Source organism: Lotus japonicus, chromosome 3 (genome assembly GCF_012489685.1).
Source record: "Lotus japonicus ecotype B-129 chromosome 3, LjGifu_v1.2".
Classification (NCBI taxonomy): Eukaryota; Viridiplantae; Streptophyta; class Magnoliopsida; order Fabales; family Fabaceae; genus Lotus; species Lotus japonicus.
The window spans coordinates 10,563,854-10,577,390 of NC_080043.1; the positions used below are offsets into that span (position 1 = coordinate 10,563,854).

The 13,537-nt window shown below is 33.9% G+C and overlaps 1 long non-coding RNA gene across 9 annotated transcripts; it reads right to left on the reverse strand.

Annotated features, from left to right (window-relative positions):
• Positions 1 to 4,689: 4,689 nt before the first annotated feature.
• LOC130709528 (uncharacterized) lies at positions 4,690 to 8,724 on the reverse strand. Of its 9 annotated transcripts, none has more exons than XR_009010028.1 (7): positions 8,198 to 8,720; positions 7,976 to 8,095; positions 7,507 to 7,595; positions 7,315 to 7,413; positions 6,942 to 7,070; positions 6,569 to 6,757; positions 4,690 to 6,387 (listed from the first exon to the last, which is right to left on the reverse strand). It is a non-coding gene; the product is annotated as an uncharacterized LOC130709528 (long non-coding RNA). The 9 variants fall into 9 exon arrangements; XR_009010026.1 differs by having other exon boundaries at positions 6,942 to 7,091; XR_009010023.1 differs by having other exon boundaries at positions 6,942 to 7,075; positions 8,198 to 8,718.
• Positions 8,725 to 13,537: the final 4,813 nt, after the last annotated feature.

Below are 13,537 nucleotides of genomic sequence, written 5' to 3' on the forward strand. Positions count from 1 at the left end.
TTCAGTTATTTTCTCTCTCTCTTGAGCGGTTATTCTCTCTCTTAGTGCAATCCTTCAAACTATAGGTACTATACTCTATCTCAATGTTCATGGCAAGAACACTCATCCTCTTTCGAACTTGAACCACTGGCTTCGCCCCTAGATTAATCGCCAATATGTGTGAAATAAAGTTGGGGGTATATTCCAGACACATCCTTAATTGACCGTGCAAAGTGGCCTAAATTCTGCTCTAGTAATTTTCTCAATCTTTCCTCCTTCTCAACAGTCAACTTGCTCTACTAATTTTTAAGAATCTGTCGCCCACCTACGATCAAAATCCACCACGTTCGTTTAATTGAAACCTCTAACGACGTCACTGCCATCCTTAACACGAAGCTGCACATCCTCATGCCCAACAACCGATCCAGATAAGCCATCTACGCGTCCCAACAACCCACCACAACCCAAGGAAGCCATCAAGACAGAACAAAGATCCCTCACCAGTAAAATAGAGTCGAACAAAGATCATAATAGTGACATACATATAGGAACGAAGGGAGTAGCTTATAAGTTTTCTGTTAACTTATAATCTAGCTAGGCAGACGAATCATAGCGTATGTGACTTTATTTACAATAATTTTTAATTAAAAAATAACTATATTTTTTACTTTAAAAAGGTTTAAAAATAACTACTTTCTTTTTGAAAAAAAATAACTATTTTTAATGTTAAAGATATGAAAAATATAATATAAAAAGAGTTTAATGGATATAAATCACACATGTAGGATGGATATTGAATAGTAATACTCGTTTTAATTTGATTAAAACAAAAATATTTTTTAAAATTTACCGAAAATACTTTGGATGTAACTTAGAAAAATGTTTAGAATGTACTCATGCATGTGGCTGAAGAATATAATTTACAGGTCCAATAATTTAGAAAGTATGGGCTACCCTATTGGTGCCTCTTCTTTAAAAACAAAATGATAAAAGCTGCTGCTGCTGCTGCTGCATGGTCCAAACTCCAATCTGCAACATTTAAGCTCCTATGCAGAGACACATAATGTGAAGCTGCAGCTTGAAACTCACCCCTTTCATTTCTTATCACGACCCATTTTATTTTTGTTTAGGAGCGAGGAGTTAGTACAAACAGTCCTGACTATGCCATATGCCATGTGAATTAATTGATCAGTATCTTGAAATAATTGAAGAAGGAAGGGTAACTGCTTGGCTTATGGAGTGTGCCAGAATATGCCGTTGAAGCTAGCCTCATTGTGAATTGTGTGGTCCTAGCTAGCTCACAGCAACCACCCAACGCAGAGACAAAGAGACCCACATACGTACACAACCAACGCAGAGACACAAAGCTTCAGCAAAATAGAGGTCCCATTCTGTATGACACATAATGTGAAGCTGCAGCTTGAAACTCACACCTTTCATTCCTTATCATCACGACACTCAAGGGTGGAGGTCACCATAATGTGGAGCTTGGTGCAACAGCCACTCTTGTTGCTACATGTCACGGACTCACTATGGGGACCCCTGACATGATAATTTTAACATGTGCGAGTTCTTTTATTTTGCGTTGACAAAACAGAATCGGATCTCTTGATTCTCTTTTCTGATTCATGATTGGGCGGTCCTAGCTCACAGCACCCACCCAACGCAGAGAAAGAGACTTCAAGTAGTACCCACCCGGCACCACATACACAAAGAAACCCACATGTCCAAACTTCAATCTGCAACTACATTTATGTAGTGTTTGGTACTTCAAGGGAACAAGACATAATAGAAGGGAAAAGAATGACTATGTGTTCTGTTTGTAATCCCAAATCATCTAACATAACTATAATTTTTAATTACATATATAAATTTATGTTTAATATTTGATTGAGAATAAAAAATGATCTCAATTGAATATTATGTAGAGAGTCTGTTTGTTATCACTTATTAAGTTATTATATAAAATAATCACTTGTTTTTAAAAATAATCACTTTATATTATTTAAGCTCTTTGAGTACGCTTTTGATGAAAAGGTAAATTAGGTTTTCTAAATAATTTGACTTCCGCTTTTTTTAAAATGTTGAAACAATCATAAAAATACTTTTTTATTTAAAAAAACATTATTTTCTAAAAATAAATTGAAACAAACATAATCTAATTGACTCGTTTGTCATTGCTTAAAAAAAGTGATTTTATTTTTGAAAAAATAACTGATTTATTTTAAGTGATTTTTTTAAAAAGTAAAAAATTCATTTATCTTTGTTTACAAATATAATAAGTGATTTTCACTTTAAGCAATAATTTTAAACTATTTTTTTTTTTGGTACATAAGTTTAAACTATATAGATATAAAAGATTTGAAATATAGCGAGGCTTGGTTTTTTATATATGTTGTAGTGACTGTTAGTGTAGCTGTGTCTTTTTTTTTCCCCATGTTTTAGTACCCTGTTCTGGTCTGCTCTTCTTTTTTCTTGCCTCTGTTTTTTCTTTTAGACTACTTCTTCCTTTAATTTCCTTGGTTACTGTTAGCTACATTGTAATGTGGGTTTCTACACCATGATTATGTTAATATATTAGTTTGGTTTTTCCACAAAAAAAAAATTACAGTATTTTTTACCATGTAAAAGTTTTAAGAAAGTGTTTCGTTCCATTCCACCTTTTTCAATGGAACCAAAATGTCATGTTTCTGGAGTCTTATGTCATGTTCAGTTTCATCTTAAAAATATGACAAACATGGAGTGAAACCCATAAGTATCTTTCCTTCCCACATGTCTATCAAATGGTATCTTAGGGTGTATTTGGTGGACACGATTAGCAAGCAAGAGGATAGTGTAGTCATGTCAGCTCTAATATGTTGTTTGTTGCGCTACCAGGAAAGGATAACGCAATCATGTCCCTTATCATATCATGTTCATCATGTGTATAAATTATTTCTTAGAGAGAGTAATGATGAAATTATCCTGCTGATAGGATAGGATAGCGGTTTTCGATTCTTTTTTAGTACCTTAACCCTAAATTCAATTATTTCAATATTTATATTTTATATAATTTATAATAATAATTAATTAATATATGAATATTAACGTTGGAGCTTGGTGTAACAACCAGTAGGGGTGTTCATAACATATTAAATCCAAAAAATCGATCCAAATAAACTGAAATTCAATTAAACCCAAAAACAAACCAGAGTTTAAATTTTGAGATAAATTCATTGAATGATAGAATCATATAACCGATAAAATTACATCAAATAACTTTTTTCTTTAAAACCGAATCAATCCAATTCGCAAACACCCTAACAGCCACTCCTGCCTCATTTTCAAATTGATAGCAATAGTGTCGCAAATGAAAATTATTGCTACATGTGAATGGGACCCCTGACTATGCGAATAGCAATAGTGTGAGTGTCGCAAATGATAATTTTGACATGTGCAAGTTCTTTTATTATTTTGAAAATATGTGCGAGTTAAATGGTGAATATTAAAATTTATTTTTCTTTAATTAGATAGGCACCTCATATTATACAAGTTTGATATTTTTTTTCGACGACAAAAAACAATTTTATTAAATGAGAGAATGAGACAATATTTCTATAATTCTAATATATTCAGAACTCAATATAATTCTTCCATCCTTGAAAAAAAATATAATTCTTCCATTTTTTTTCAACAAATATCTTTTTATTATATCATTTTCTGCATATATCATTTCTATTCTTATCTTTCTCAAAATTGTAGTGGATTTTTATAATTTGGATGTAATAGAATTGATTGAACAAAACAACATTGGATCTCTTTTGATTGTCTTTTCTGATTCATGATTATTTTATGCATCTCATAAACTGCATTATCAATCTCTTGTGACTTTCTCAGATTGTGTTGGGAGGCTTCCATCCTCTTATATTATTTAGGCTTTGTACTTGACATGTTTTCTTAATTTTTACTAGTGTTTTTTTACCCGTGCGATGCACGGGAAATTTGTATGTCATATTTTATAAGTGAGTCAATACGTTGATTACTTAAAATATAATAAACAAAGATGAAATAGAAGAGTCTGATACGCTAAGCAAAATGAGGGAAAAGTCTTAAATTGAATCACTTGTTTGAAATTCGTGCAGTTGAATAACTAATAAACAAAGATGAAATAGAAGTGTCTGAAATGCGAAGCAAACGACTGATTAACTAATAAGAAGATTGGTTAACGAAACCTCAAATTCTCTCAAACATATAAGGGGACGGTTTTACGGTGTCTAATAAACAGTAGCTGAGTTAATCTGCAGTGACCGTGATTATGCGCGTCATTTTCCGCTCACACGTTCTCAAAAACTTATTTGTAGACAACATTGCGCGTGGAGCTCGAAACCACCCCTTTCTCATCCACAATGACCACCTTTAGTCCTTTTCTAGACTTCACCCTTGAGAGAGCGACATACAGCTGTGCATGAGTAAACACAGGTCTCGGAAGGTACAAACCGACATGAGAAAGGGACTGGCCCTGACTCTTGTTTATAGTCATCGCGAAGCATAAAGTCACCGGAAATTACCTTCGAGAGAACTTGAAGGGAAGACCAGAGTCAGAAGGTGTTAAGGTTATCCTCGGAATGTACTCAGTTTTACCCAGCCTCATTATAAACCATTTAGATCATTCCTTCATTTATGATCTACCATACAATTACCATGTGAAAAAAATAATCTTAAAGTGACCATTGTTTCCTTATATAATTAGATCCAAACTTTTCCTTTACAAAGTAAGAAACAACTTCTAAAGTAATTTACAATTGAATCAATAAAAGTATACCCTTCAACATAATTAAATTAAATTTAACCAATATAGTTAACAGTACAAATAAATTCTCTCGTGTGTTGAACTCCAACCATTTTCTAAAATTACTTTCTTCCTGTAGATTTTCCTTGAATTATCTTCAAATAAGAACCTCTTCCTTTGAAACATTCACATATTCCTTGGCTTCTTCGTAACTCCACCCCACAACTAATTCTTTGGATCCATTGTCTTGTCATGATTCATGACTTCAAAATCCTGGTTCTTTGTATGCTACTGTAACAACCCTTCAGATTCGTGGAGTTGAGGAATGTAGCAAGGTCTAAATGAACAATCAAACTGGTCAAAGTCTATCACATTCATTTAAGGTAATATGAACCACCGCCCTTTTCCCAAAATCTGTAGCATCTACATACTTTAAACACCAAGGAAAATGCAGTAGAAATCCAGAAAAACAGTTCAAGAGATCAGTTATGTCTAAATGCGATTTAAAACTATCCAACACTGATTACGCACTAACAATAAAAGTAACAAAACACCCATCTTTTTTTTCACTGAGGAACTAAAAGCAAGCTCCAGAAAGTGATTTCTCAATCGAAGAACAACTGATTAACTACATAAGAGATTTAATTCCTTAGTTGTCTGTCATGTGATAGACAATGTTCATTCCACGGTCCCACATAATAAGAACGATTAGCTTGTTTAGTAAAGAAAAAATATTTGTAAATAAATCATAGAAATCAACACAGCCACGGAGCAAAACAAATAAGAAAGACCTTCCAGCCAAATGAGCAAACTTATCACCATTACAAAGTACAAATTGAAGCTTTAAAAGGAGCTAAAAGTAGCAAGGGATAGCTTAAAGAGGCATTGTGGTTTGTTACTCTAGCTGTGAGACTCAATTAGCTTATCAGGTTGTTAACTTATGGCTATTAGAATTAAGGATTTCCATATATTCACAAAGCTTCTAAATAAAGCTCACTTGATGTCAACTAACTACTGTGAATGTTGATTTCACAGTGAGAAAAAATAACTTTGGGTTGAGGTTGTATGACACTTCAATATGAATATGATGTTATTTACACAGTGCAGAACACAAATAACTTCATTACAAAATTGAAATTAATGGAGTGAAGTAAATACACATTTGGAGTATACATTACATCTACTTATCTTGGGCTATGTCTTCAATTCTATTACCATATTTGCATTTCACATAGAATGGAAGAGCTTACCCAGAACAAATGGCCAAAGATGACTCAAGCCTAAATTAACTTGTACACTTGATGCTGCTATCAATGCGGCCTTGTTTTAATATGTGATGCGTAAGCTAACACAATCACTTACCTTTGACAAATTCTTTCTAGAAAACCCTTTTGGATTTGCAAAGCTAGCTCTAGGGTGAAGCTATTCATGTGATTTCCATGAACAAAATTTCTCAGGTCAATTAAAGTTGTGCAGTTTTGGGTGCTACTGCACTTTGGACAGAACCAATCGTCCTCAGGAACTTCTGGCAATAGAGGATCGCAGCAATCAATAAGAGTACCAATTCCACAGCCAAGGGAGCCACTTTCATCACCACAAATCAGCATTATACATAAACCAAATGGTGCTTACACCTGAAACTGTTTGGTTTAGAGAATTAGAAAGAAAGGAAGAGAGAATCATGGAAAAACTAACAAAACACAGTGCATTGAGCTCTGTGCAATAAATAAAAAAGAAACAAATGAAGAATTTAAGAATTAAGATCATAACAATATCATAATAAACACCTAAAACTATGAAAGGAGCAGAGCTGCCACTCACATTTTTCAAGGAGGTCCTGTGTTCCCAAGCACGGGCAGAGGCTGAACCAACTCCTCCCATGTCAGGGTATTGAACCCCTTCTGCCACAGTGTTCTCATGATTCTCTATTGGTCCCATTCCTCTTGAACTTGAACCTGGTCCAGATCTTGATGATTGCTTGGAAGAGCCAGAAAACTTCAGCACCATGTCCTTCAATTGCATATGCAGAAAGAAAGAAATAAAAAAAAATTAACACCATTTGCATGTATCTATCTATCAATCCAAATATTCATCGTCAACAACATTTTCACACAAATCTGCAACTGAGGTGCCGACACATATAATTTGCACAGGAGAAAAAAAAATAAAGACAACGATTATAAGAAAAGCTCACTTTACACAGGATCACGTGTGGTGTTACAATGTCTTCAATTTTTTGCCTCTCTATGTGCCGGTGTCAGTGATGGGAGCTCCCTTATATGGTTGTCATGATATAGATCTCAGCCTCATGCAGTGTTGCACACTATCCTAAACATGGCCCATACTAAAAAATAATCAATCATGTGAATATGATCCAATGGTTCTTCAAGCTCTCAAGAATCAATAGCAAAATGAAATAGAAGAGCATTGTTGAATATTAGAAACATGTCATGTTGTATAATGGTTCAAATATCATGTGTTAGATGGTTCAAATATTATGCATACATGTCTGCTAATTGATACTGATAGATAACATGAGCATGTGAAATAAAATGAAAGATGCAAACCTCAAATTGTTCTAGAGTCTTATACATCCCTTCATGTAGTTTAGCCCTCATGGTTGCAAAATCCATAGGCTCTTTAATGACTGTATAATAATCCTCAACCTTTAAGCACAAAAATTCATCAAGAAAATGAATTAGAAGGAGAATATGCCAAGTTATATCCGCAAGATGATATGACAAATTATGATCACACACCTCATTTGGATCAATTGGTTCAGTGTTTCAATGAACTTAAGCATCAACACTTTTTTTTATCTGATCTAAATAATTGCTTCTCATGCAGTCTAAATGGCAAAACAAAGAGAAACTAAACTTCAGTGTACATTATTAGCATTATTTAGAAGAAAAAATCATACCACAACATGTAGATGTTACCTTTAACCTTATAATTACCAATCAAGAAATTAAGTAAAAAGGCATAGTATCAATATCAGAGGAGCAAAAATTTAAGAAATTAAATGACCTTATAATTTCTTTAACCTATTTTATTATATACCTCCTTTAACTATATAAACTAATCAAGCAATAAGGCATATGGAGTTAACATTCTAAAAGAGAAAAATTAAACTAATATATTCATTGATATGATGCATAGTAGTTTCAGGAAAGACAAACTAAAGAAATTAAAAATTCTTACTTCTTTTCAATGGCTTGCTTCTCATACCTCTTTTATGTTCAAGCTCTCTCAAGGAATACCATAAACATCCTTCTCCTCCCGTGTTTGTACAGGAACAGAATTGCAAAAGTGTACCCAGGAGGTCCATGCTATGCTGTAAATGAACATCTGCATTCCATTCAAAATTGTTAATTTAGTGCTTTAATAATAAGATGGCCTTTTTATGATTTCACAAAAAGAAAAATGCAAGAAAGGGTGGTGGGGAATCACCTCCGCCACTGAGGAGGTGGCGCTGCTCTGGTTGCTGTTGTTGTCGTTCCATGCAATTACAACTTTTAAACAAATACGAAGATCAAAATTGACTCCTCCCTCTGATAATTCCACCTTCTCTCTTTCACAGTGTTACTGTCACCAATAGTTTGGGAATTGAAACGAATCACACACACAACCGACGGAGCCTGCAAAACCCTAGCAACCTTCCGCCGCCGCTAAACCCTAGCAACCTTCCGCCGCCGCCGCCTTTGCCAGCATGAACCTCTTTTGTAAACCGATGAGCAGTCAATGAGAAGAGGTGAGAGGAGCCGCGCAATTGAAAGAGGAGGAGGAAGAGCTTGGAGAAATCAGGGCACATGTGGAAAAAATTTAACCGTGCAAGAAAGAGTGTTGAAGAAGAACGGTGAACGTATGAATTAAGCTTGGTGGCGTTAGGGTTTGGGCGTAGAGAGAAACAAAGTCACAGGAGGAAGAAGAAGATTTCAGATTAGAATAATATGTTGATGGTGAGCGGCGCAAATTGAAAGAGGAGGAGGAAGAGTTTAGGTATAGCACGTGTAAAATATCAGGAGAAATAAGGTAAGAGCAAATAGAGCCAAGGTGGAAAAGCTGATGTGTAAATTATTAAATGAGAATTAATAGGTGGAAAAGCTCACGTGTAAATAATTAAGTGAGAATTAATCTCGGAGCGACACGTCACTAACTTGGCCTGTGAGAGCGACACGTCATGCTAGAAGTTGTTCTTTTCTAATATATATAGATATATAGATATAGATAGATGTCTTTTAACCTTCCTCTGGTAACCAATATTAAAATAATTACTAAGTAATTTTATATTCAATAATATTGAAAATATAAATGTAGTTCTAAGTATCTTGATGTAGTTATAGCGGACGAAAATCTAAAAAATATTGATTTTAAAATTAATTAATAAATAAAACTAGTCATGATATCATAATATTTTCGAGTCTTTTTTTCAGATAAAAATAAAACATGAATGGATTTTATTTTTTTAGACATCAGGTAGATAAAATTAAGTAAATAGAAAGAGATGCTCTAGAAGTGACATATCAAGGAAATAAAATTAAAGAAAAATATATGAATTAATGAATTACTTATGAAAATTATAACATATTAACTTTGTAAAAGACAAGATGACTATTGTGTCCTTTAAAAATTGAAGCGTTCCAAAAAGAAAGCCATGTAATAAATGCATACAATGTGACAAATATTGAAAGATAAATAGAAATATTAAGTTACACTCGATGTATGTATTGTCAAGCTATTTCGATCGCGATTAATGAGGACGAAGGTTAAGCTCCAATCCTTGTTTAATCAAGCTAGCATGTCTGTGATAACTTCCCTGTCCCAGAAGGTAGCAGCTGCACCTGGATTCTGCATAAGGGGCGAACGACATCTAGACAATCTGACACACACACCATACTACGAATGCCTAAGTTCCAGGCATGAGTCAGTCCTAAATCAATTACTCGAACTTCTGCTTCGAAAGCTGATCCAAGCTCATGGCTTTCTAAGATGGCAGATTGCCAAACTCCACCAGGTGATGTAATTACCGCTGCGAAACCCATCCTTCCTTGCGATCGATCCCAACTTCCATCCACCTTCAAGTAGTGGAGCGTAATTATATTTTGAAATAATTACTATTTGTTATTTTTAATAGGTTTAAAAATAAATACAAATTATTTTTTGAAAATTAAAATAAATAACTATTTTTAATGTTAAAGATAAGCAAAAAAATATAATAGAAAAAAAGTTTAATGGATATGCAAGAACATTATGTCATGTAGGATGAATAGTTACATTCGTTTTAATTTTACTTAAAATAAAAATATATTTTTGGATTTGCTAAAAATCAATTGAATGTTTTTTTTAGAAAGAGAAAGATAATATTAGCAAAAGACTTGAGAGCAGGTATTACAATCCAACCAGCGCTGGCGGTAACCGCAAGACCACAAAAAATTGCAAGAAGACCCAAAGCACCCGGCAAAAACAATGTTTTTATAAACAAAATTTACATTAAAAACTGTCAATATATGCAATTCTTAGAAAAATGTGAAGAAGGTACTCATGCAGGAAAATGTAATTTTTTACAGGTCCAATAACTTAGAAATTCAAGTTTTGACCTTCTTTTCCTTACTTTTTAATTACTCCAATGGGACAATTTGTTCATTGGTATAATGGTATATTCCTCTATCCTCTTTCTCTAAGGTTAAATTATATTTTTTTAATTTATTGATATCATTTTAGGTACAAATTATAATCTGGTTTAAGGTACTTAAATAATGACATATTTATTAAAAAGTACGGGCTACCCTACTAGCTAGTGCCTCTTGTTTAAAAACAAAATGATAAAAGTTGCTGCTGCTGCATGGTCCAAACTCCAATCAATAATGTGACGCTGCAGCTTGAAACTCACCCCTTTCATTTCTTATCACGACTCATTTTACTTTTGTTTCGGAGCGAGCTAGTACAAACAGTCCTGGCTTATGGAGTGTACCAAAATATGCCAGCCATTTAAGCTAGCTAGTCTCATTGTGAATTGTGTGCATGGTCCTAGCTCTCAGCACCAACCCAACGCAGCGACACAAAGCTTCAGCAAAAAAGGGGCCCCATTCTGTAAATCGCTTAATGTGAAGCTGCAACTTGAGACTCACACCTTTCATTCCTTATCACGACTCAAGGGTGGAGCCTATCTTGTTGCTACATGTCACGGACTATAGGGAGCCCTGACATGATAATTTTGACATGTGCGAGTTCTTTTATTACTTTGAATGTACGAGTTAAATGGTGAATGTTTTTCTTTAATTTTTTTTAAATGATTTTTCTTTAATTAAATAGGCCTCTCATATTATACAAGTTTGATATTGGAGGTAATAAATAAGTCATTCACATCAAGTGAGATATATCATATATGGATAAATATAAGGGTTATGAGAGATATAATAAATTATGTGATAAAAACATTAATATAAAAAAAAAGTGATTGAATAAAATTAATAGAAAAAAAGTGAAGTGTGAATGAATAACAATTTTAAAAAGAGTGCAAAATGAATCAAATGACACATTCAAGTATTTCACGCTAGCTCCTTAGCGGAATATATTCTTACATACATAATAGATAATTTCGTATGTGTTAAAAAATCTAGACCCACTAATTCATATATTTTTATCACCTACATAAATTTTAGAAAATAATAAAAACTTTGTTAGAAAGATATATTTTCTTTTACGATAAAAAAAGTTTCAATCAATCAGCAATAGAAAACGGTACATTCATGATAAGTAAGGGTAACAAATCTGTCGTATAGTCTTCAAGCCGCACAATTTTTTTTAGGATAAACTTTCTTAACAAGATAATCAGCTACTACGTTACATCCACTCTTAACATAAACAAAAACTACAAGGGTTAAAACCAGAAGATGGAAACAAGCAACTTCTAACAATGGAAGTTAAATAAGAAGTATCATTCTGTTTTGAGACCCATGTGCTGTGTAGAACTTGGCAGTCGTTCTCGAACGAAACTGTTACAAAAATATATTAAAAAGCATGTTCTTGATGTTTTTTAAAAGAAAAATATTGGGTAAACCACTCAATGATCGTAGGCCATCATATGAAGACCACATATAAATTCAAGTCTTGGATTTAGGCTTGTTTTACTTGTATTGGGAATTGGGTATTGGATGTAAGGCCCAATTCTCCAAATTCCATACGGTTATTGATCCACCACCCTCTATAAAAGGGGTCTTTTACTCACTAGTTTTTTACTCATTAATGATATAGTACACTTTTATTCCATCATTTTTTCTTAGAGCATCTCCAATGCTACTTTTTATTTCTTAGTTCTTATCCTTCTTCATGTGGACATGTATTGCCACATGTGTTTAAGCAACTCTCAAACAATTTTGCTCCAACCATGAGTTCTTAGTTCTTAGTTCTTACCACTATTCATTTGGTCCCACCAACCACATTATTTATACTTTTTATTTTCATAAAGTAATAAAACAAAACCCATAAAGTAATAAAGTAATTTATATGAAAGAGAAATAATTACTCCCTCCGTTCCAGAAAGTTTGTTGTTTTGCACCATTTTTCAATATCCCAAAATGTTTGTTGTTTTAGAAAACCAATGCATTTTTTGTTAATTTTTTCCACCTATACCCTCATTTAATATATTTTCTCTCACTTATCACCTTTCATATTAACCAACCACAACTCTTTTCTATTAATTAGATTCTTCTCTTTCTAAGTATAATTTAATATTTGCACATCATACTAGTAAAATTAAATAAGGACAATTTAGTCAAATTATACTATCAATAATTGCTTTCTTACTCTTTGTGCCACAACCTTAAACTACAAACTTTCTGGAACGGAAGGAGTAATATTTTAAGCTAAGAACTCAAAAAGCAAAACATCTTATATAAGAACTGAGTTCTTACGTTTAAGAATTAAGGAGTCCATGTCAGCACCTACAATGGTAAAGTTCTTAGTTCTTAGTTCTTAACTCCAAAATAAGAACTATGAACCTTGCATTGGAGATGCTCTTCTCCAATGCTAGTTCTTATTTCTTAGTTCTTAGCACTATTCCTGTGGGCCCGTATTGCCACATGTGTTTAAGAAACTCTCAAGCAATTTTGCTCCAACCATGAGTTCTTAGTTCTTAGTTCTTACCACTATTCATTTGGTCCCACCAACCACATTATTTATACTTTTTATTTTCATAAAGTGATAAAACAAAACTTATAAAGTAATAAAGTAATTTAGATGAGAGAGAAATAATTAATATTTTAAGCTAAGAACTCAAAAAGCAAAACTCCTTATATAAGAACTGAGTTCTTATTTATAAGAACTAAGAAGTCCATGTCAGCACCTTCAATGGTAAAGTTCTTAGTTCTTAGTTCTTAACTCCAAAATAAGAACTAAGAACCTTGCATTGGAGATGCTCTTATTTGTGCTTTGCTGGGGTTTATTAGAATATTCCTTTAAATCTAGTAGGACCTTAGCACGGAATATTGACTGGGAGTAGAGCTGGGTACACGGGTGGCCCGCCACGCGCAGGCCCGCCTTGCACAAGCCCGCCCCGCGTTGACTCGCCCCGCATAGGCTCGTATTTTAGCGGTCCTCTATTTTCCGGGTTGTAGCCCGCACTAGTCTGCGGTTTCGCGGGCCGATCCGCGGGCTTTGGCCTCTCTTACCCCTTTTTTACCCTCGTAGGCCCGCCCCGCATTGACCCGCGCTGGCCCGCTCCGCGTAGGCCCATATTTTAGCGGTCCTCTATTTTTCGGGCTATAGCCCGCACTAGTCCGTTGTCTCGTT